The sequence below is a fragment of the Lissotriton helveticus genome, chromosome 2_1 (genome assembly GCF_964261635.1).
Source record: "Lissotriton helveticus chromosome 2_1, aLisHel1.1, whole genome shotgun sequence".
Taxonomy (NCBI): domain Eukaryota; kingdom Metazoa; phylum Chordata; class Amphibia; order Caudata; family Salamandridae; genus Lissotriton; species Lissotriton helveticus.
Window position 1 is genome coordinate 1,044,814,985 of NC_136059.1, and position 24,381 is coordinate 1,044,839,365.

The window sequence follows — 24,381 nt, forward strand, 5'->3', positions numbered from 1 at the left end:
AACATGAGTACAAGCACCAAATGAACACATACAAGGAACAGACATACAAATGGACACACAGCCAGCATAGTCACACATACATACCACACACTGACACACACACACACAAAATGACAACAGCAATGGAGCACAATAAATCAGCAAGCCAAAGTGAGATGTACACAAATGGAAGAACATGGAGACACACAACAAGCATGTGCACATCAAATGCACGACAAAGAACACAGAACACCACCCTCAGACCATCAAACCACGCATGGCTGGTACAGTCAGTGAAGTCAAACCACAGGCACCACTGTGAAACAACAAAGGGAGACAGCAAGGCATACCAGGTAAAGGCACAAGGAAGAAAGGAAGGCCTGAAGTCAAGCTGGGAACAGCCACACATCCGTACAACCACCTCACAGGAATACACCACCAGCACAACACACAGGGCCCATACACATTCTCCATCACTGACAAACGCCAGAAGGAATGTACACACATAGCCCCCCAACAGCAGCAGACAATATCAGTGCCACACACACAGAAGATTGCCAATACTTGCCAGTCCATACACACTCAAACAAACACACACCCTGGATGTAGCCACAAACATCTCACACAGGGATGCCACAGCAAATGTCTGCATAAAAACATCACACAAACAAATAACTCAAATGAAACACACACAAAACCACAACAAAAACAGACATACTCTGTCAGCCAAACTGTTGCAAGGCAATGGGAGCACAGACACAACAGGAGTTTCGAACCTCATCACTCAGGAACAAATCACACACAACATACCACAAATCACACAAGAAGTGCCCCATCACAGAACAACACAGCCACATCAAACCAAATACAGATGCACAGGCAAAAAAAATGAACAAACACTGCAGGACATCAGGCAATGTCAAGGCCACATACACACAGCACTGTACGCACAACAAGCAGTGTGTGCACACCAAGCATACCAGTCACACACAGACATGAGTGACACAACACCAACCCATGCAACACAAATCAGCACAGTACAAACACAACAGAACACCCAGGCAGTGAAGCAACAACACAGCCAACACACATACAGCCAACACAACCACAACAGCTGCACATATCTGGGACACAATGGTGGAATCAACTTGAACATAGCACTGGCCAGCACTCACAGCTGAACTGCAGATGAGCAACAATGACTGACAAACAGCACAAGAACACCACAAAGAAACAATTAGGGAAAGAACCTGAGTGGTACATAGTCCCAGCCCAAAGAAATGCACCACCCAGCACAATGTCACAAATGAAGTGATGAGGAGGCACACACATAAACCAAAAGGACGGCCGGCATCCAAGTGAAGTGTACTGCACAGCATTAGTGGACATTGCAGGAATGCACAAAACACAATCAGATGGAGTCCAGGCCCACAAAAAGTAGGCACAAGAAGCACACATAAGGGATGGCATTACACCACACACGCCATGCCATACAGGAGAATAAAAGGCACCATGTGCCTGCAATGCATGAGAAGCACAACCACAATGGCAGTGTGAAGCAGCAGGGCTGCACAGTCTACACAAACAAGACACATGGAAGATCAAACACAACACTGATGTGCCAGTCACACACTCTGCAAACTCACAGGAGACTAAAACAACAAGTAGGAGTCAGACAGAACAGCATGGACATACCAACACACCGCACACCTCTTGACAACCCAAGAGTACACATCTCATGTAGGCCATGGGACCAGGATGACGGGCCATCACAAGATGACCATATACATACACAGCTGTGCACACATAACGGAATAACCCACATACATGATGACATTGCCCAGCCTGCATGCAAACCTGTGCACAGAGTCACACTCTGTGTCGGCAGTGTCCCTCAAACTGACAGGTGAACAATGTAGCCAATAATTGTAAACCTTGAAGATGATACCTGCATTACAGGTTAAATTGATACCACATATGCCACATGTATCAGTGTCAGAAAGAACTGACGCCCCTGTCACCCCTGTGAAAAAAAGTAGACGAGCAAAGACCTTGGCAATGTTGAAGTGCCACATAGAGCATAGGGCACAGCCAAATATATGCACACACAAAAAATAACTTTATTAAGTAAGGACACTGACAAAACAGACAACAAGAGTAACTGTCTTTATTCACATGTTGCATAGATAGGTACCAACAGTAGAGAAGAGCAAGGCACAACACGCACAGCATATCCACGAGAATCTGCACAGGTAAGGGCAGAACAGGAAGGCCAGTGGGCATGGCAAAGTGCAGAGCGAGTACATGAGAATCTGCACAGGCAAGGGTAGAACAGGAGGGCCAGTGGGCATGGTAAAGTGCAGAGCGAGTAAATGAGAATCTGCATAGGCAAGGGCAGAGCAGGAAGGCCAGTGGGAATGGCAAAGTGTGGAGCAAGTACATGAAAATTCGCACAGGCAAGGCCAGTGGGCATGGCAAATTGCGGAGCGAGTACATGAGAATCTACACAGGCAAGGGTAGAACAGTAAGGCCAGTGGGCATGGCAAAGTGTGGAGCGAGTACATGAGATTCTGCACAGGCAAGGGCAAAGCAGGAGGGCCAGTGGGCATGGCAAAGTGCAGAGCGAGTACATGAGAATCTGCACAGGCAAGGGCAGAGCAGGAGGGCCAGTGGACATGGCAAAGTGCAGAGTGAATACCTGAGAATCTGAACAGGCAAGGGCAGAGCAGGAAGGCTTTTGGGCATGGCAAAGTGCAGAGCGAGTACATGAGAATCTGTACAGGCAATCTGTACAGGCAAGGGCACAGCAGGAAGGTCAGTGGGCATAGCAAAGTGCAGAGCGAGTACATGAGAATCTGCACAGGCAAGAGCAGAGCAGGAAGATCAGTGGGCATAGCAAAGTGCAGAGCGAGTACATGAGAATCTGCACACGGAGAGTCTGCGACTGTACCCTTCTATGGGCAGCAACACGGTCAGGTGGTAACAATGGGCAGAACCGGCCCATCTTCGAGAGAGACACGTGTGTGAAGAGGACTAGCACTCACACTTGGCTACCAGGCAGACTGGGAGCTGGCTGTGTGTCAGGGACAGCAGGAGCACCTGACTGGGGAGAGAGTGGGCCAGGTGAGGTAGGCTATCAGTGGCTTGGCAAACCAGCGGGCTGCTTAAACCAGGTAGTGTAGTGACATGTGGAGGTGGAGTCAAGCAGACCTGAGACACGGTGTGGGTAGGAGATGTTTGAGGGGTGCCCTTCCACTTCTTGGGGTTAATGGGAACTGGTGTGGACACAACAGGCACACACACCAATAGAGCCGCATCAGGTGCAGACACTAGTACTCCCTCTGGTGACGTGCTGGATCCTGCGGAACGCTTCATCTGGCTATGCCTCTGTCCCTTCATCCCCTGTTTGCCAGATGTACCCCCTAAAGTGCCCTCCTTCCCCTGCTTCACTTGGCTTGGAATGGGAGTAGAGGTGGTGGGGGCATTTGCCTCTGAGCCATTCCTAGGTGTACCCATGTCATGCACCACCTCCTCAGTGGGCACAGGAACTGCATGCCTTGCTTTGCTTGAAGATTTAGGGACAGGAGAGTCCTTAGCCGGGGATGCCTCTGAGGCATGTGAGCCTGAGGTCTCCTTCTTTAGTTTTTGGGTCTTGCTTTTCCCTGACGGACTTTTGTCTTTGCATTCTGGGCTGGCTTTGCTCTTCTGTGGGGATGATGTTTGCGGGGAGGCCCGCTTGGGTTGTTTCTGCTAGCTGCTGCGTGTGCTGTATGGTGACTGTGACGCATGTGAATTGTGGTCACTATCATCAGACGTGGCCACTACCTGGGGGATGGACAAAGGCCCTGGAGCAGGAATGGGAGTATGTGCCTGTTGAAGTGCAAACGTCACTGTGGAGGACAAGGCCTGGACAGTATGATGCAGCCCACCAACGTCGGAATGTATGCCCTCCATGTAAGCAACCACCTGGCCTAATATTTTGTCATGGTCACTGAAGGCATTGAGTAGAACTGTCTGGCCCACACAAAGCTGGCGCAGGATAACCCTGGGCGCCCGATTCGGCTACGCCCACGGAGTAGGCGTAGTGTTGCCTTCTACGCATTTTGCGTAGACAGCGTAGCCGGCAACACTACGCCCACTCCGTGTGCGTAGCCGAGTCGGCCGCCACCCGCCTCCCTCCCGCCCTCCCCTAGATACATTATTTGAGCAATTAGCCTTATTAAAACAATATTAAAGCACTTACCTTGTCCGGGGCTCGTCCGGGGCTCCCTCTTGAATAGCGTCCTTTTCCTGGATGCGCATGCGCGGGCGGCCGCGCATGCGCATTTCTCGGGAGAAATGCGCATGCGCGGCCGCCCGCGCATGCGCATTGGTATCCAGGAAAAGGACGCTATTCAAGAGGGAGCCCCGGACGAGCCCCGGACAAGGTAGGTGCTTTAATATTGTTTTAATAAGGCTAATTGCTTAAATAATGTATGCGAGGGAGAGCGGGAGGGAGGTGCGTAGTGGAGCTACGCGGAGTGCGGGAGTGGGCGTAGCTTCTCGCCCTCTCCGCGTAGCTCCGCGGAGCCCCACTACGCCCACTACGCCCACCCTTAGCGCAGGAGCTCAACTGACTCAGCACTGAGGGCAGCAGGGGGGAAAGGTGCAGGGGCAGTGGTGCCAGTTATGACTGAAACTCGTCCCCTCTTACTGACATGGACACGGGCAGCACCAGAGAAAGTGGATGGGAGGGTGGGAGGGTGGGGATTGGCCGCTGTGTGGTTGAAGATGATGCAGAGTCTCCATTCCCTGTGCCCGCCAACATGGATGCATCCCCGCTGGCATCAGATGATGTGGTACTTTGTGTCTCATTTCTGAAGACTCCAGTCCCCCTCTGAGGCCCTGATGACATCTGTGTCACTGGGCTCCTGTGCAGCTGTTGTACTACTCTCACCCCCACTGGTATCCGGCTCTTGTCTCTCCGGGATCACTGATGAATCTGCATGAGAGAGAGATGAATGGTCAGGTTAGTGGCAGCAACAGTACAAAGCTGTGCAATTAATGCAGTATAAAAGAGGACCAAATCGACATGTTGCACACCACACTCTGCAATCACATTGTGGCAACTCACTACATAGACCTCATAAGTGGATGTAACCCTAATTATCTGTCATGACCTAGCCATGTTATGGCCACACAGCACATCACCCTGCCTGTGACGGAAGTCCACCAGACACCCAACTTCCTCTGCGCACACCTAGGGACATGGTGTGGGGACACCACTTGTTGCCACTGACAGATCTGGATGGAACAGGAGGGGACAACACAGACACCAATTATGACATGACAGTTCACAATGGCAAATAGCCAATGCCAACCACCATGTTGTACTCTAGGGCCCAAAAACTAGTGCACATTGTTGTCAGATGTGTAGGCCTCAACATTCATAGTGTATGCAATGTACGCATAGATAAAGTCACACTCAGATTGGGAACACTGCTGTTCACTCCCAATTCGATTCCCCAGACTACCCCAATGCTGCATAACCATGAAGAGCACAAAACAGACGGCAATGGGAACGTACAGCAGAGAGGATTACCTTTGTATGAACAGTTTGGGCAAATGCACAACACTGGCACCCATCCCAGCAGCCACTTACATGACACTGTACTGCACCACCCCACCAACATCACATAGGTTACCGCTGGCACAGGCGCTGTACTCATACATCCGCTCACAGCCAAAGTTACCCTCCCCAAATACTCACCCCTGCCTTGCTGCTGATGCTCCTTCAGACCTGCATCAGGATGAGTCACTGCCAAGATGCGGCCCACCAGGGGTGTCATGCTGCACTGTGCCAACCGCCCAGTGCGAGGGAGCAGCCCCAAGGTAATCTCAGCCACATTCTTTCCCAACCTGCTGATGTCGTCCCACCTCTTGAGGCAATGGGTGCGCCGTCGGTTAGATACCCCCAGAGCTCGCACCTTTGCTGCAATGGCCCTCCACATGGCCTTACGCTGGTGTACCTTGAGCTGCAGGCATGGGAGACAAGAGGGGGAAATGATCAGTGACACAGTGTCATGTGCCAACATCTATCAGTACAGTAGCAACACACAAACTCATTAACAAGTCTAATCTCTCTCCATCCCACCCTGGGGACATCTCACATGGGCACTCTGCATGGGCTAAGCTGATGTGACTGCATGCATTTATGAGGGCGTACACAGTCCCTGAATATCTCACACACATGCAGGATGACAGCACTTAACCCCCTATGTGGCTTGTACACATCTCCAGTCCTTTGCTTCTCTGGCCACAACATACATCACAAATCGACCTCTGTCTGTGGGTAGACTCACTGTGTGCAAGACTGTGCAGCACTCACTGTTCATGCCCTGTGAATATATCAGTATGTCATGTGTGCGGCTTTGAGGGACATGGACTCACAAACAAAATATAGATCTACACAAGTGTGGCTGTGTGCAATTCTACAGGACTGAGAGGGTGCATATTTGGATTTAACAGTGAAAAATCAATAGTAAAGACATAGTAAGTGAAGTGATGTGACCTTGTCTTGGTGGAGGGTGACTGTGCTGACCATCTGGGCTCACACTAAGATGGACAACAGAGGCACACACAGCCATTTAGCCAAGCAATCACTGTCCTGGTACCTGCATGGCCAACACACTGTGTCACTGCATGGCTGACAATGATGCAACACACTTCACTCATACCTATAACTGCAGGCTGAGAAACCTGTGACATTGGGACACACACTCCGTCCCCCTGGAGACAGCATGTTTCACAGTGCATTACACAACCCAACACCCTCAGGCACATACTGCATCAGTCCAAATCCATGTGTGCCCCCCTGCCCTACAACTTTGATTACTTACCACAACATTGGGGGCACCATACAGCCTTGGGTACTGTGCGAGCACCTCGTCCACCAGGACCTCCAGTTCCTCACTTGTGAATGGACTGGCACGGATCTTCTCTGTCCTTGCTATCCCTGTGGACATCAAACACCTGTGGTGAGGGGTCTCAGGCAGCAGTCCCTGGAGGCAGCATCAGATGAGGGCTCTCAGGCAGCAGTCCCTGGAAGCAGCAGCAGATGAGGAGTCTCAGGCAGCAGTCCCTGGAGGCAGCAGCAGCAGGTCAGAGGTCTCTGGCAGCAGGCTCTGTGAGCAGTGGAAATGTGAGGCTCACTACCACACGTATATAGCCCCCTGGGGTAGTTTCAAAGGTGCCAAGCTGCAACAATTGGTTGTCCAGGTCTGCCTCATTCAAAAGCATCCAATGACCGCCTCCGCGGTGGAGGTGCACGCCTACCGCGATTTTCACAATTGCATCATGCCACCGCAATCTTCGTTCCCATTGGCTCTAGGGCATGCTACATGGCGGTGACACAACGCAGGGGACCGGGGTGCGCTACTGCGATGGTGCATCTTTCCAAAGCATTCAATGACGGCCTCTGGGGTGGCGGTGCACGCCTATCGCGATTTTCAAAATTGCATCATGCCACTGCAATCATTGTTCCCATTGGCTGTAGGGCATGCTACATGGTGGTGACACACCACAGTGGCCCGGGGTGCGCTACCGCGGTGGAGCATCTTTCAAAAGCATCCAATGACCGCCTCTGCGGTGGCGGTGCATGCCTATCGCGATTTTCAAAATTGCATCATGCCACTGCAATCATTGTTCCCATTGGCTCTAGGGCATGCTACATGGTGGTGACACACCACAGGGGCCCGGGGTGCGCTACGGTGATGGTGCATCTTTCAAAAGCATCCAATGACCGCCTCTGCGGTGGTGGAGCATGCCTACCGTGATTTTTAAAATAGCAACATGCCACCGCAATCGTCGATCCCATTGGCTCTAGGGCATGCTACATGGCGGTGACACACCGCTGTGGCCAGGCGGTAGCTACCGCGATTTGGGGCACATACAATGACATGAGGCACCGCGATTTGGTTGGTGGATCATGCCAACCACCATTTGGGCATGTCTCCATGACAATGACTACTGCGCCTGTGTCACGGGGGGTGCTGGTGACACACTGCCATGGCCAGGTGGTAGCTACCGTGATTTGGGACACATACAATGTCATGAGGCTCCATGATTTGGGTGGTGGAGCATGCCAACTGCCATTTGGGCATGTCTCCATGACAATGAGTACCGCTCCTGTGTCGGTGGGGTGCTGATGACACACCACCGTGGGCAGGCGATAGCTACCACGATTTGGAGCACATACAATAGCAATTTCCATCTGGAACATTTTGACAGTGCACCGTCGCCACATGGTGAAGGGGACATCATCGTGCACACAATGCCAATATTCCATTGACTTCGCTGGTGCCTACACATGCCATGGTTGTGTTTGTGTGACATACATTGGTCTGTAGTCCCTAACATATCATCAAATGCATTAGATGGTTGATGAAGCAGGACAGTGTTGTAGTGGACTCCATAAAGTGTACACGTAAATAACACAACACAATTGGGTCAGAGCTATTGACTGCCTGCACACTATTCCACTATTTTTGGTCTAGTATCTAGTACTCAATGGCCTGTGCGTATAGGTCGAGGGCGTGACCCGTAAACACCCCCTAAAGTGTGATGAAAAACATCACATCCAATGATAATAGCAAAAGGACCCGCACAAGGAAAATTATATATACATTATATTTTTTGCTCAATTATGCAATAGTATTTACACATATACAACTTTTACGCTTTCCAGGAAGAAGTGGAGTCCAAATCTTGACAAATATGAAGTAGAGCTTTTTATTCAAGGACAAGCATGGTGAAAGTTCAAAAAATTGCTAGCAGCCAACGCGTTTCGTCACCACTGTGACTTCTTCAGGGCTAGAAGCAATTATACATAAAACACAGAGTTACAAAATAGAAAATATTTTTACATAAGACATAAAAAGAAACACACAAACCTTATATACATCATAAAAAGGTTTCCTTTGGTCTTAAAAAATGGTAGTTTGCATTGAGCCTAATACAATTAACCATTGGCTATTCTATATCTGGAGTCATCACTATGTCAGGTGACCCCTGTACATGATTATATTACATATATTTCAGTTTTACAACATTTCACTTCACACATTTGGAAAGCATTAGAAGGTGTCACCAATATATTATCTGTAAACATTAGCTTTTCACAGTATTTGAGATTGAAGCTAAAACAGGGAGGAGATTAACTTCAAACCTCAACTGAGATTACTTCTTTAAACTCCTGTTTACGCAAGATGTCATACGGTACCCAGTATGGATTCAATATTGTGCAATGGGACAATAGAAATACAAAGCTCCTTGGTGTCTCTTAATTATATGGCTATAAGGTCATATACTCATACACCTCATATCCCATTCCTGAACCATTTTTTTCTCAGAATAAAACATTTCGCATACCTCTAAGGTTGGTTGAGCTGTAAAACATACACCTTGCGTCTTTTGAACCAAGAAATATCAATCTGACCACCTATAGGGTATCAAATATATGCATTAGTTTCCTATGACTACATACAGATGATATGCTTAGAGTTCATAGAATTATCTAGCACTTACAATACAGGGAATATATTCCTTCTTCCAATTCCTTTTGTTTTTGTTTTTGATCTAACTTCTCAGTCTTTCTTCTAACGTGCAGCTTTTAGCAGTATTCCCATCTGTGTCACCAGGATCTAAAAGTATACAACTCATTTTAGTGCCAGGTTAGCACATATAAAGGGAAATATTAAGCACCCAAGCAGTGTGTTACTTACAATATCAGACGTAATATGATTAGTTAAGCGTGACGTCTTTCACGTTTTCTGTCCTACGGGTTCAACGATTGTGATTTACGGGACCATCAAAATCTCTTCTTTAGGTATTGGGCATCTCGAATAACATGCAAGAATCAAACCTTAGACACTCATTTTAATGATTTCATATTATAACATCTCCTATTTTTTGGAAGTTCCATGGCTCTGCTTTAGCCTGGTGATTTAATATTGCAACTGTTTCACAAAGAGCCTGTACTGGTTATACTGGATCCATGGTCTTCAGTAACCTATTTCTATAAGGATTTTTTTGGTGTGTAATTATACCACCCAAATGAGTCATGTATCGTAATGTTTAAAGATGTTAAAAGAAAGAAAGAGAGAACCGTTTAGTTATCATAATTATATCCACATCATGTGTGGACTGGTCAGGTCATGGATGTCTGCGTTAATTTTACCCATATCCTTTCTCAAGAAAAAAGACGGTAATCAATTTCCCCTCCATATTTGGATGAATTTTGCCCATCTTGTAATGACATATTATGGGCCGGCTAACCTATTTCCTAATTTAGTGTGACAAACCCAGGGCGCTTTGCAGATTAATTTATATAGTGACTTTGAAAGGCCACCCCGGAAGCGTCCCCGAGTAGTGAGTTATCTAGATAGTAACAGTCGCATGCAGCCAGGTATTGCCGCTCCCAACTCGCACACACATAGTACCGGCCAATAACATTAGACTTGATTTTATGCGTCAAAGCCCGCGCACCCTCCACAATGCTCGTGCCTCACTCACACAGTCTAACATGAAAGTGTCCCTGATTCACAGACCTTCGGGCTAGTGTTGCAGCTCCCAATTCCCACCCATAGTACCGGCCACTTACATTAGGCTAGATTTTATACGTCAAAAGCCAACGCACCCTCCACAATACTCGTTCCTCAGTCCCACAATCTAACACGAAAGTGTCACTGATTAACAGACCTTCGGGCTAGTGACATACACGTCGCCCGGGTATGACAACAGCTGACATTCAAAAGAATCACGCAAGGCTCGCCCGGTACTTACTTTTGCAGTGCTCCCGTTTCCGAGTTTATCGTCCCGTCCCAGTGAATGGAAATCGGACAAATGGCAGTGCCTTTAAATACTCGTAACCCAGCCTCATTAAATCTGAATTTCAAACAGCTGAGCATAATTGCATTTTGCCGCGTGTGAGGTGTCGGCTCATACGTCACGGGACTCACAGAAACCTGGGAGTTGTAGTAGTCGGACAGCCCGTTATTATCACGCCCCCAGCATATTTTACTGGTTGGGGATTTCGTCCACATATATCCAACCTTTATAATCATTTGTATCTTAGATCTAACATCATTATCAAACACCATGTGGTGTGCGACCATCCCCATTTATATGTTTATTTGTTATTCAGTCATAACGTAGTTTTCGTTCCCAGCATACAATGCCGAAGGGAAATGTAGTTTCTTCGCTTGAGTATCCCGCCGTGTCTCCAAGCTCGCAGTATGCGCTAGCGCCATTGCAGAATGGACATGGAAACGTAGTTTCCATACTAGTCTACTTTGATCTGACTCGCAATTCACCATGTGAAGCGGCGCCATTGCTCGAAATGCATCAACATCTATACTTCTCAATATTTCTGCCGTAGCAACTCTAAATAATCATTGTTGACACAACAGATGTATGTGTCCTCACGTTTTTGTATATATGTACACATAATGTGACATGTTATGATTATTTAGGACTCGTTGGGAATAGCACCCCAAATTCAGTTATTGCTCTAGTCCATGTCCCAAATGCACCATCCATCAAGATATATCCTATGAGTAGCGTTATTGGGGTCAATTCAGTCACATGTTTGACAAACTCACGTTGTTTTGCAACCACCGCTGTCCCATGTGATTCATCATGGACTATTAATAGGTCACAATAATATTGGCGGTTTTGTTCATTACCCATTATACAAAATGTAATCACATGTGTCCTAACGTGTCATTCTGACATGTCAGCACATGCAGTGTAATATATATGGGACAGCAATCCTTACTTAGAGATCAATCTCAAATTGACAAGGATCATAATTGCTATTGTCTTAAATCTCCATATTGCAGATTTATTTATTAACAATTCATTGCTACCATTCATTTAGCCATCTTTGGTATATATCAGATGTATGGGTATGTTAGATAAGATTTTAAATTGACATGCCCGACATAATTTCACCATCTTTGGTATATATCATATTCAAGGGTATGTTAGATAAGATTTTAGATTGGCAGGCCCGACATAATTTAGCATTATTCTGGAGGGATTAAAGAAAATGATGGAATTCATTTGTGAAGTTAAGTCCCTCAGACACCGCCCTCAGACGGCATATCCATTTTGCCTCCGTCTGCCGTAATCTCACTGTTCTATCTCCTCCTCTATTTCCAGCCCGAATATGATCTATTGCATGGAATTGGATATTAGTCTGCGATGGATGTGTCTCCGCTATGTGTTGTGCAACTGGGGAGCGTTCATCTCTTTTTTTGATATCCCTCACGTGTTCTTGAATTCTTATTTTCAGTTGTCTGCTACTACTTCCCACATATATCTTCCCACAGAAGCATTTCAGTACATATATGCAGAAAGTGGTGTTACAATTCATGAAGGAAAATATACGGTAATTTTTTGACCGATTATATTGGAACTCTGTACATCTGTTCATGCCAAATTGGCAGACATTACAATTGCCACATGTATGGAAGCCTTTCCCACCAATTGGCAACCATGCATTTGGATTGGATTTCCTTTCTTCTATGTAGCTGGGACACAGTATGTTTCTGATAGTTTTACCCTTGCGGTAGACAACTTTTGGTCGTGCAGAAATGGCACTACATGGGATTGAGCTATCCTGTAATATACCCCAGTGTCGTCTCAAAATGTTGTAGATATGGCCGCTGAACATACCATATTCTGTTATGAATGCAACCTGCGTTAGTTCATCTCGCTTCTTATTTTGCTTAGGTACCAACGTTTCAGATCGCTTCAGTTTTTTCACTCTCCTTTCTGCAACATTTAGACATGTTTCTGAATACCCTCTTGTTTTGAAATTGCTTTGTATGGTTTCTAGAGATTTATTGAATGTGTCCTCCTGACTGCAATTTCGTCGCGCACGAACCATTTCCCCATATGGAATGGCCGAGATGGTAGCGTTAGAATGGCAGCTATCAGCGTGCAATACACTGTTGCATGCTGTTTGTTTTTTATGCATGTCACTATGGATTTTGTTGCCAACCACATACAATTTCAGGTCCAAAAACACAATTTCAGACTTAGAGCTGTTGGTAGTTAGTTTCACATTAAAGGCATTGTCATTTAAATAATTGAAATACTCTGTGAATGTTGTTTCACTGCCCTTCCATATCAACAGAATATCGTCAATATATCTGACGTAAAAGAGGATATTGTCAACCCATGGTCCTGCATCTGGTCCCCAGGCATGTTCCCGTTCGTATAGCCCCATAAAAAGGTTCGCATACGATGGTGCCATCCGTGAACCCATAGCTGTACCTTGTAGCTGAAGGAACCATTTGTTTTTATGTAGGAACGCATTCTGTGTTAACACCAATTTGGCCATTTGTATAAGCATATCAGAGTGCTGTAGATGGCTTGCATTCCTTTTATACAGATAGTAGGTTAGTGCCCGAGTCCCCTGCTCCATTTCTATACAAGTGTATAAACTCTCAACATCCATAGTTATGAATGTTAGAGTCTCTGGCTCCCATTGAAAGTCCTCCAGTTTGCACAGCAGTTCTCTACTATCTTGGATAAAGGAGGGCAAGTTCTTAACAATTGGTTGTAGATAGACGTCGACATATTCAGCCAGATGTTCCGTGGGTCCCCCATTCCCAGATATTATTGGGCGCCCTGGTGGAAATACTCCACCCTTATGCACTTTAGGGAGTATATAGATACATGGGTGTCGTGATTTGTAAGGCTGTAAGTATCTATATTCAGTTTCCGATATCAGCCCCGACTCCTTCCACTCTACCAAATGTGCACTGATGTTATTTTCGATCTGGTTCGTGGGATTTGATGTCAAGCGTCTGTAGCATTGTTGTTGTCCTAACTGTCTATCTATTTCCCCAACATAATCATCATAGTTCATCAGAACTATGTTCCCCCCTTTATCCGCCTCACGGATCACCAAATTAGGATCCTCTTTCAGTTGTTTTAGGAGGGATTTCTCATGTTTAGAAAGATTGTATCCATGTTTACATTTGGACTGAAGGCCATGAGTTTCTTCCAATTTATACAGATCTTGACTAACTTTAGCTGTGAAATCATCTATTGCAGATGTACTGTTTGTGGACGGTACAAATTTGGAAGTGGGTCTAAGTCCACTATCCAAGGTGGTATTCTCCACTATATCTAGGTCACGTGCAAAGTCCACTAAGCTTTCTATTTCTGTGTCATTATCCAGGGTGGCAATAGTATGTGACAATTGAATATCAGCAATAGTAAATTCAGAATTTGAAACAAACCCCCCAGATGAATTACAACCACCAGGACGTTCTGCAAAGTGAGTTTTTAATTTTAACTTGCGTGCAAACTTGTATAGGTCAATATGTACATTTTCCATAGCAGGTATTTCAGTAATACAATAATTGAGACCTTTACATAGTATGACTTTTTCTTCTTGAGTCAGTGTTCTGGTAGACAGGTTAATCACATTCAATTCATTATCATTGTTCATATCTACAGTACTGCCCACATCGTGGTTCACATTCTCAGTAGTCATTGATTCTGGGCATTGGAGTTCCTTGCTTTTACACCTGCCCTTGTGTTTTTTGCCACCCCGCCTGACTCGTTTCCTTGAGTTTTCTTTTTGTTCCCTAGCCTGAACCGTTTTACTTCTTGTAAAAAAAACGACTGTCTCTCGCTTACTCCTAGACTAGTACTTGGTTCCTCACTCCCTATACTCTCTATTGAGGAGATTGAGGTGGAGCTTGATGAGATACTGGGCTCTTTGCTAGGTTTATTGGGAGGCTGTACTGGTTTTGCTGTTAAATCATCGTACTTTCTGGCAAAAGTAAATATTCGACCTCTGTCATAGTCCCTTTGATCTCGATCTATTTTTTGGAGTTTTTTATCTTTAAGGTACATTTGGTATTTGTTCAGTTCTATTTTGAGGATTGCCTGATTCTTTTCGATTACCTCAGTCAATTTAGTATCAAGTATTTCCTTTTCCAAGGCCACTATATCATCTCTGATATTTTTAACCTTCCGATCCGCGTTTCTTATCAGGATGTCCATCATTTTGTATGATGCATCATACAGGCCCTCCTCCCACTCTGCCAAGTGGTCGGATTCCAAGTCTTCATAGTTTGGGAAGATGAGAATTCGTAGTCCTCTCGGTATTCTACGATTCTCAAGATATTTTTTAAGCGTTGCTCCATCCCACCACTTAGCAAGTTCGGATTTTTTAAGTCTCTCTAGTCTTAGAAACTTATTCTTTAGTCCTTCAGTTTGAGGAATTTTAGGTGCTGTCAGAGTAGTCCCACTTTTAGATTTCTCAAACAAACCCCCTAGGAGTTCCTCCCTGTTATCATCAAAATCCATTATGTGGAAGCTGATAGGTATTCTTATTATTTGACTCAGGACAGTGCAGGTCGAGCTCTCAATACTTAAATAACACAACACAATTGGGTCAGAGCTATTGACTGCCTGCACACTATTCCACTATTTTTGGTCTAGTATCTAGTACTCAATGGCCTGTGCGTATAGGTCGAGGGCGTGACCCGTAAACACCCCCTAAAGTGTGATGAAAAACATCACATCCAATGATAATAGCAAAAGGACCCGCACAAGGAAAATTATATATACATTATATTTTTTGCTCAATTATGCAATAGTATTTACACATATACAACTTTTACGCTTTCCAGGAAGAAGTGGAGTCCAAATCTTGACAAATATGAAGTAGAGCTTTTTATTCAAGGATAAGCATGGTGAAAGTTCAAAAAATTGCTAGCAGCCAACGCGTTTCGTCACCACTGTGACTTCTTCAGGGCTAGAAGCAATTATACATAAAACACAGAGTTACAAAATAGAAAATATTTTTACATAAGACATAAAAAGAAACACACAAACCTTATATACATCATAAAAAGGTTTCCTTTGGTCTTAAAAAATGGTAGTTTGCATTGAGCCTAATACAATTAACCATTGGCTATTCTATATCTGGAGTCATCACTATGTCAGGTGACCCCTGTACATGATTATATTACATATATTTCAGTTTTACAACATTTCACTTCACACATTTGGAAAGCATTAGAAGGTGCGCGGGCTTTGACGCATAAAATCAAGTCTAATGTTATTGGCCGGTACTATGTGTGTGCGAGTTGGGAGCGGCAATACCTGGCTGCATGCGACTGTTACTATCTAGATAACTCACTACTCGGGGGCGCTTCCGGGGTGGCCTTTCAAAGTCACTATATAAATTAATCTGCAAAGCGCCCTGGGTTTGTCACACTAAATTAGGAAATAGGTTAGCCGGCCCATAATATGTCATTACAAGATGGGCAAAATTCATCCAAATATGGAGGGGAAATTGATTACCGTCTTTTTTCTTGAGAAAGGATATGGGTAAAATTAACGCAGACATCCATGACCTGACCAGTCCACACATGATGTGGATATAATTATGATAACTAAACGGTTCTCTCTTTCTTTCTTTTAACATCTTTAAACATTACGATACATGACTCATTTGGGTGGTATAATTACACACCAAAAAAATCCTTATAGAAATAGGTTACTGAAGACTATGGATCCAGTATAACCAGTACCTTAACAGGCTCTTTGTGAAACAGTTGCAATATTAAATCACCAGGCTAAAGCAGAGCCATGGAACTTCCAAAAAATAGGAGATGTTATAATATGAAATCATTAAAATGAGTGTCTAAGGTTTGATTCTTGCATGTTATTCTAGATGCCCAATACCTAAAGAAGAGATTTTGATGGTCCCGTAAATCACAATCGTTGAACCCGTAGGACAGAAAACGTGAAAGACGTCACGCTTAACTAATCATATTACGTCTGATATTGTAAGTAACACACTGCTTGGGTGCTTAATATTTCCCTTTATATGTGCTAACCTGGCACTAAAATGAGTTGTATACTTTTAGATCCTGGTGACACAGATGGGAATACTGCTAAAAGCTGCACGTTAGAAGAAAGACTGAGAAGTTAGATCAAAAACAAAAACAAAAGGAATTGGAAGAAGGAATATATTCCCTGTATTGTAAGTGCTAGATAATTCTATGAACTCTAAGCATATCATCTGTATGTAGTCATAGGAAACTAATGCATATATTTGATACCCTATAGGTGGTCAGATTGATATTTCTTGGTTCAAAAGACGCAAGGTGTATGTTTTACAGCTCAACCAACCTTAGAGGTATGCAAAATGTTTTATTCTGAGAAAAAAATGGTTCAGGAATGGGATATGAGGTGTATGAGTATATGACCTTATAGCCATATAATTAAGAGACACCAAGGAGCTTTGTATTTCTATTGTCCCATTGCACAATATTGAATCCATACTGGGTACCGTATGACATCTTTGCGTAAACAGGAGTTTAAAGAAGTAATCTCAGTTGAGGTTTGAAGTTAATCTCCTCCCTGTTTTAGCTTCAATCTCAAATACTGTGAAAAGCTAATGTTTACAGATAATATATTGGTGACACCTTCTAATGCTTTCCAAATGTGTGAAGTGAAATGTTGTAAAACTGAAATATATGTAATATAATCATGTACAGGGGTCACCTGACATAGTGATGACTCCAGATATAGAATAGCCAATGGTTAATTGTATTAGGCTCAATGCAAACTACCATTTTTTAAGACCAAAGGAAACCTTTTTATGATGTATATAAGGTTTGTGTGTTTCTTTTTATGTCTTATGTAAAAATATTTTCTATTTTGTAACTCTGTGTTTTATGTATAATTGCTTCTAGCCCTGAAGAAGTCACAGTGGTGACGAAACGCGTTGGCTGCTAGCAATTTTTTGAACTTTCACCATGCTTATCCTTGAATAAAAAGCTCTACTTCATATTTGTCAAGATTTGGACTCCACTTCTTCCTGGAAAGCGTAAAAGTTGTATATGTGTAAATACTATTGCATAATTGAGCAAAAAATATAATGTATATATAATTTTCCTTGTGCGGGTCCTTTTGCTATTATCATTGGATGTGATGTTTTTCATCACACTTTAGGGGGTGTTTACGGGTCACGCCCTCGACCTATACGCACAGGCCATTGAGTACTAGATACTAGACCAAAAATAGTGGAATAGTGTGCAGGCAGTCAATAGCTCTGACCCAATTGTGTTGTGTTATTTAAGTATTGAGAGCTCGACCTGCACTGTCCTGAGTCAAATAATAAGAATACCTATCAGCTTCCACATAATGGATTTTGATGATAACAGGGAGGAACTCCTAGGGGGTTTGTTTGAGAAATCTAAAAGTGGGACTACTCTGACAGCACCTAAAATTCCTCAAACTGAAGGACTAAAGAATAAGTTTCTAAGACTAGAGAGACTTAAAAAATCCGAACTTGCTAAGTGGTGGGATGGAGCAACGCTTAAAAAATATCTTGAGAATCGTAGAATACCGAGAGGACTACGAATTCTCATCTTCCCAAACTATGAAGACTTGGAATCCGACCACTTGGCAGAGTGGGAGGAGGGCCTGTATGATGCATCATACAAAATGATGGACATCCTGATAAGAAACGCGGATCGGAAGGTTAAAAAAATCAGAGATGATATAGTGGCCTTGGAAAAGGAAATACTTGATACTAAATTGACTGAGGTAATCGAAAAGAATCAGGCAATCCTCAAAATAGAACTGAACAAATACCAAATGTACCTTAAAGATAAAAAACTCCAAAAAATAGATCGAGATCAAAGGGACTATGACAGAGGTCGAATATTTACTTTTGCCAGAAAGTACGATGATTTAACAGCAAAACCAGTACAGCCTCCCAATAAACCTAGCAAAGAGCCCAGTATCTCATCAAGCTCCACCTCAATCTCCTCAATAGAGAGTATAGGGAGTGAGGAACCAAGTACTAGTCTAGGAGTAAGCGAGAGACAGTCGTTTTTTTTACAAGAAGTAAAACGGTTCAGGCTAGGGAACAAAAAGAAAACTCAAGGAAACGAGTCAGGCGGGGTGGCAAAAAACACAAGGGCAGGTGTAAAAGCAAGGAACTCCAATGCCCAGAATCAATGACTACTGAGAATGTGAACCACGATGTGGGCAGTACTGTAGATATGAACAATGATAATGAATTGAATGTGATTAACCTGTCTACCAGAACACTGACTCAAGAAGAAAAAGTCATACTATGTAAAGGTCTCAATTATTGTATTACTGAAATACCTGCTATGGAAAATGTACATATTGACCTATACAAGTTTGCACGCAAGTTAAAATTAAAAACTCACTTTGCAGAACGTCCTGGTGGTTGTAATTCATCTGGGGGGTTTGTTTCAAATTCTGAATTTACTATTGCTGATATTCAATTGTCACATACTATTGCCACCCTGGATAATGACACAGAAATAGAAAGCTTAGTGGACTTTGCACGTGACCTAGATATAGTGGAGAATACCACCTTGGATAGTGGACTTAGACCCACTTCCAAATTTGTACCGTCCACAAACAGTACATCTGCAATAGATGATTTCACAGCTAAAGTTAGTCAAGATCTGTATAAATTGGAAGAAACTCATGGCCTTCAGTCCAAATGTAAACATGGATACAATCTTTCTAAACATGAGAAATCCCTCCTAAAACAACTGAAAGAGGATCCTAATTTGGTGATCCGTGAGGCGGATAAAGGGGGGAACATAGTTCTGATGAACTATGATGATTATGTTGGGGAAATAGATAGACAGTTAGGACAACAACAATGCTACAGACGCTTGACATCAAATCCCACGAACCAGATCGAAAATAACATCAGTGCACATTTGGTAGAGTGGAAGGAGTCGGGGCTGATATCGGAAACTGAATATAGATACTTACAGCCTTACAAATCACGACACCCATGTATCTATATACTCCCTAAAGTGCATAAGGGTGGAGTATTTCCACCAGGGCGCCCAATAATATCTGGGAATGGGGGACCCACGGAACATCTGGCTGAATATGTCGACGTCTATCTACAACCAATTGTTAAGAACTTGCCCTCCTTTATCCAAGATAGTAGAGAACTGCTGTGCAAACTGGAGGACTTTCAATGGGAGCCAGAGACTCTAACATTCATAACTATGGATGTTGAGAGTTTATACACTTGTATAGAAATGGAGCAGGGGACTCGGGCACTAACCTACTATCTGTATAAAAGGAATGCAAGCCATCTACAGCACTCTGATATGCTTATACAAATGGCCAAATTGGTGTTAACACAGAATGCGTTCCTACATAAAAACAAATGGTTCCTTCAGCTACAAGGTACAGCTATGGGTTCACGGATGGCACCATCGTATGCGAACCTTTTTATGGGGCTATACGAACGGGAACATGCCTGGGGACCAGATGCAGGACCATGGGTTGACAATATCCTCTTTTACGTCAGATATATTGACGATATTCTGTTGATATGGAAGGGCAGTGAAACAACATTCACAGAGTATTTCAATTATTTAAATGACAATGCCTTTAATGTGAAACTAACTACCAACAGCTCTAAGTCTGAAATTGTGTTTTTGGACCTGAAATTGTATGTGGTTGGCAACAAAATCCATAGTGACATGCATAAAAAACAAACAGCATGCAACAGTGTATTGCACGCTGATAGCTGCCATTCTAACGCTACCATCTCGGCCATTCCATATGGGGAAATGGTTCGTGCGCGACGAAATTGCAGTCAGGAGGACACATTCAATAAATCTCTAGAAACCATACAAAGCAATTTCAAAACAAGAGGGTATTCAGAAACATGTCTAAATGTTGCAGAAAGGAGAGTGAAAAAACTGAAGCGATCTGAAACGTTGGTACCTAAGCAAAATAAGAAGCGAGATGAACTAACGCAGGTTGCATTCATAACAGAATATGGTATGTTCAGCGGCCATATCTACAACATTTTGAGACGACACTGGGGTATATTACAGGATAGCTCAATCCCATGTAGTGCCATTTCTGCACGACCAAAAGTTGTCTACCGCAAGGGTAAAACTATCAGAAACATACTGTGTCCCAGCTACATAGAAGAAAGGAAATCCAATCCAAATGCATGGTTGCCAATTGGTGGGAAAGGCTTCCATACATGTGGCAATTGTAATGTCTGCCAATTTGGCATGAACAGATGTACAGAGTTCCAATATAATCGGTCAAAAAATTACCGTATATTTTCCTTCATGAATTGTAACACCACTTTCTGCATATATGTACTGAAATGCTTCTGTGGGAAGATATATGTGGGAAGTAGTAGCAGACAACTGAAAATAAGAATTCAAGAACACGTGAGGGATATCAAAAAAAGAGATGAACGCTCCCCAGTTGCACAACACATAGCGGAGACACATCCATCGCAGACTAATATCCAATTCCATGCAATAGATCATATTCGGGCTGGAAATAGAGGAGGAGATAGAACAGTGAGATTACGGCAGACGGAGGCAAAATGGATATGCCGTCTGAGGGCGGTGTCTGAGGGACTTAACTTCACAAATGAATTCCATCATTTTCTTTAATCCCTCCAGAATAATGCTAAATTATGTCGGGCCTGCCAATCTAAAATCTTATCTAACATACCCTTGAATATGATATATACCAAAGATGGTGAAATTATGTCGGGCATGTCAATTTAAAATCTTATCTAACATACCCATAAATCTGATATATACCAAAGATGGCTAAATGAATGGTAGCAATGAACCAAACAATAATGAATTGTTAATAAATAAATCTGCAATATGGAGATTTAAGACAATAGCAATTATGATCCTTGTCAATTTGAGATTGATCTCTAAGTAAGGATTGCTGTCCCATATATATTACACTGCATGTGCTGACATGTCAGAATGACACGTTAGGACACATGTGATTACATTTTGTATAATGGGTAATGAACAAAACCGCCAATATTATTGTGACCTATTAATAGTCCATGATGAATCACATGGGACAGCGGTGGTTGCAAAACAACGTGAGTTTGTCAAACATGTGACTGAATTGACCCCAATAACGCTACTCATAGGATATATCTTGATGGATGGTGCATTTGGGACATGGACTAGAGCAATGACTCAATTTGGGGTGCTATTCCCAACGAGTCCTAAATAATCATAACATGTCACATTATGTGTACATATATACAAAAACGTGAGGACACATACATCTGTTGTGTCAACAATGATTATTTAGAGTTGCTACGGCAGAAATATTGAGAAGTATAGATGTTGATGCATTTCGAGCAATGGCGCCGCTTCACATGGTGAATTGCGTGTCAGATCAAAGTAGACTAGTATGGAAACTACGTTCCCATGTCCATTCTGCAATGGCGCTAGCGCATACTGTGAGCTTGGAGACACGGCGGGATACTCAAGCGAAGAAACTACATTTCCCTTCGGCATTGTATGCTGGGAACGAAAACTACGTTATGACTGAATAACAAATAAACATATAAATGGGGATGGTCGCACACCACATGGTGTTTGATAATGATGTTAGATCTAAGATACAAATGATTATAAAGGTTGGATATATGTGGACGAAATCCCCAACCAGTAAAATATGCTGGGGGCGTGATAATAACGGGCTGTCCGACTACTACAACTCCCAGGTTTCTGTGAGTCCCGTGACGTATGAGCCGACACCTCACACGCGGCAAAATGCAATTATGCTCAGCTGTTTGAAATTCAGATTTAATGAGGCTGGGTTACGAGTATTTAAAGGCACTGCCATTTGTCCGATTTCCATTCACTGGGACGGGACGATAAACTCGGAAACGGGAGCACTGCAAAAGTAAGTACCGGGCGAGCCTTGCGTGATTCTTTTGAATGTCAGCTGTTGTCATACCCGGGCGACGTGTATGTCACTAGCCCGAAGGTCTGTTAATCAGTGATACTTTCGTGTTAGATTGTGGGACTGAGGAACGAGTATTGTGGAGGGTGCGTTGGCTTTTGACGTATAAAATCTAGCCTAATGTTAGTGGCCGGTACTATGGGTGGGAATTGGGAGCTGCAACACTAGCCCGAAGGTCTGTGAATCAGGGACACTTTCATGTTAGACTGTGTGAGTGAGGCACGAGCATTGTGGAGGGTGCGCGGGCTTTGACGCATAAAATCAAGTCTAATGTTATTGGCCGGTACTATGTGTGTGCGAGTTGGGAGCGGCAATACCTGGCTGCATGCGACTGTTACTATCTAGATAACTCACTACTCGGGGACGCTTCCGGGGTGGCCTTTCAAAGTCACTATATAAATTAATCTGCAAAGCGCCCTGGGTTTGTCACACTAAATTAGGAAATAGGTTAGCCGGCCCATAATATGTCATTACAAGATGGGCAAAATTCATCCAAATATGGAGGGGAAATTGATTACCGTCTTTTTTCTTGAGAAAGGATATGGGTAAAATTAACGCAGACATCCATGACCTGACCAGTCCACACATGATGTGGATATAATTATGATAACTAAACGGTTCTCTCTTTCTTTCTTTTAACATCTTTAAACATTACGATACATGACTCATTTGGGTGGTATAATTACACACCAAAAAAATCCTTATAGAAATAGGTTACTGAAGACTATGGATCCAGTATAACCAGTACCTTAACAGGCTCTTTGTGAAACAGTTGCAATATTAAATCACCAGGCTAAAGCAGAGCCATGGAACTTCCAAAAAATAGGAGATGTTATAATATGAAATCATTAAAATGAGTGTCTAAGGTTTGATTCTTGCATGTTATTCTAGATGCCCAATACCTAAAGAAGAGATTTTGATGGTCCCGTAAATCACAATCGTTGAACCCGTAGGACAGAAAACGTGAAAGACGTCACGCTTAACTAATCATATTACGTCTGATATTGTAAGTAACACACTGCTTGGGTGCTTAATATTTCCCTTTATATGTGCTAACCTGGCACTAAAATGAGTTGTATACTTTTAGATCCTGGTGACACAGATGGGAATACTGCTAAAAGCTGCACGTTAGAAGAAAGACTGAGAAGTTAGATCAAAAACAAAAACAAAAGGAATTGGAAGAAGGAATATATTCCCTGTATTGTAAGTGCTAGATAATTCTATGAACTCTAAGCATATCATCTGTATGTAGTCATAGGAAACTAATGCATATATTTGATACCCTATAGGTGGTCAGATTGATATTTCTTGGTTCAAAAGACGCAAGGTGTATGTTTTACAGCTCAACCAACCTTAGAGGTATGCGAAATGTTTTATTCTGAGAAAAAAATGGTTCAGGAATGGGATATGAGGTGTATGAGTATATGACCTTATAGCCATATAATTAAGAGACACCAAGGAGCTTTGTATTTCTATTGTCCCATTGCACAATATTGAATCCATACTGGGTACCGTATGACATCTTTGCGTAAACAGGAGTTTAAAGAAGTA